This window comes from Tachyglossus aculeatus, chromosome 1, assembly GCF_015852505.1.
Source record: "Tachyglossus aculeatus isolate mTacAcu1 chromosome 1, mTacAcu1.pri, whole genome shotgun sequence".
NCBI lineage: Eukaryota > Metazoa > Chordata > Mammalia > Monotremata > Tachyglossidae > Tachyglossus > Tachyglossus aculeatus.
This window is the reverse complement of record NC_052066.1, coordinates 87862072-87863883: the sequence shown is the minus strand read 5'-3', so window position 1 is coordinate 87863883 and position 1812 is coordinate 87862072. Positions and strand designations below refer to the sequence as shown.

At 45.0% G+C, this 1812-nt stretch overlaps 1 non-coding gene across 1 annotated transcript; it reads right to left on the bottom strand.

The window, feature by feature from the left end:
• Positions 1-653: 653 nt before the first annotated feature.
• LOC119935041 lies at positions 654-791 on the bottom strand. Its single transcript, XR_005453067.1, has one exon. It is a non-coding gene; the product is annotated as a small nucleolar RNA SNORA7 (small nucleolar RNA).
• Between the last annotated feature and the right edge of the window lie 1021 nt (positions 792-1812).

Genomic DNA, 1812 nt, shown 5'->3' with positions numbered 1-1812 from the left:
TCAACATATAGAGACGGTCCCTACCCAACAACTGGCTCACAGTCTTGAAGAGGGAGACGGACAACAGAACAAGGCAAGTAGACAGGCATCAATACCATCAGAATAAATAGAAACATAGCTATATGCACATCATTAATAATAAATAGAATAATAAATATGTACAGATAAAATAGAGTAATAAATATGTACAAATATATACAAGTGCTGTGGGGAAGGGGAGAGGGGCTTCCAGACTGTGAGCCCATTGTTGGGTAGGGGCCATCTCTATATGTTGTCAGCTTGTACTTACCAAGTGTTTAGTACAGTGCTCTGCCCACAGTAAGCACTCAATAATACGACTGAATGAATGAATGAAAGAAGCGGGGGTGATGGGGAGAGGAGGAGGAGAAGGAGAGGAAAAGGCAGGGGGCGAGGAAAATGAGTAGGAGTCCATATCACTTATGTCTTGTCTTATGCCGTAGAGTCATTTCAGACCCAAAGCGACACCATGGACACATCTCTCCCAGAACACCCCGCTATCCATCTGCAATCATTCTGGTAGTGTATCCATAGAGTTCTCTTGGTAAAAATTCAGAAGTGGTTTACCATTGCCACCTTCCATGCATTAAATGCTAGTCTCCACCCTCGACTCTCTCCAGCACGGGTGAGTTTTGACTTGTAGCAAATTGCCTTCCACTTGCTAGCCACTGCCCAAGCTAGGAATGGAACAGATATGTCTCTGCTTGACTGTCCTTCCTGTAGTCAAGACTAGTAGAGTACTGGGAACTCTCCAGGTGTGACCCTGAGAGGGGATCGCTTATGTATATGTCCATAATTTATTTACTTAAGTTAATGTCTTTAGGTCAATCTACACTCTAAGCTTGTTGTGGGCAGGGGATATGTTTGTTATATTGTTATATTGTACTCTCCCAAGTACTTAGTACAGTGCTCCAGAGTAAGAACTCAATAAATACGATTGACTGATTGACTGTCTGACTGACCGAGCCTGAGAAAAGGACTGAGAGTGGGCAGTCAGAAAGGTAGAAGGAGAACCAGGAGAGGACAATGTCAGTGAAGCTGAGGTTGGACAGTGTTTCCAGGAGAAGGGGCTAGCTGACAGAGTGTAAGGCAGAGAGGTCGAGGAGGATTAGGATGGAGTAGAGGCCATTGGATTTGGCAAGAAGGAAATCATTTGTGATGCTTGAGAGTGCAGTTTCTGTGGCATGGAGGGGGCAGAGCCAGATTTGAAAGGGTCAAGGAAAGAACTGGAGGAGAGGAACTGAAGACAGTGTGTGTAGACAACTCTCTCAAGGAGTTTGGAGAGGAATGGTTGAAAGAAGATGGGGGATGACTGGAGAGAGCCATAGGTCAAGAGAGGGTTTATTTTTATTTTTTTTTTTAGGATAGAAGAGCCATGATCATGTTTGAAAGCAATGGGGAAAAAGTCATTGGAGGGCAAAGAGTTGAAAATGGCAGTCAGGGAGGAAAGAAGGGGAGGGGGAAATACTTGGATTAGATGTGAAGGAATGAGATCAAAGGGGCAGCTCTAGGGGGTGGATTTTGAGAGAATACAGTTTCCTCTAGAGAAACTGGCTGGAAAATATAGGAGAGTTAAAGTAGGGGAAGGAGGAGGGAGGGACAGGAGAGGAGTAGAGGGATTTTAGGGAGATCACGCTTGATGGTTTCAATTTTCTCAATACAATAAGTGACCAAGTCATTAGGGGCAAGAGATGGGCGGGGGGGTTGGGGGACAGGGGGGTTGAGATGGGAGTTAAACATCTGGAACAACTGGTGTAGGCCATTAGCATGGGAGTCAATAAGGATGGCGAAACA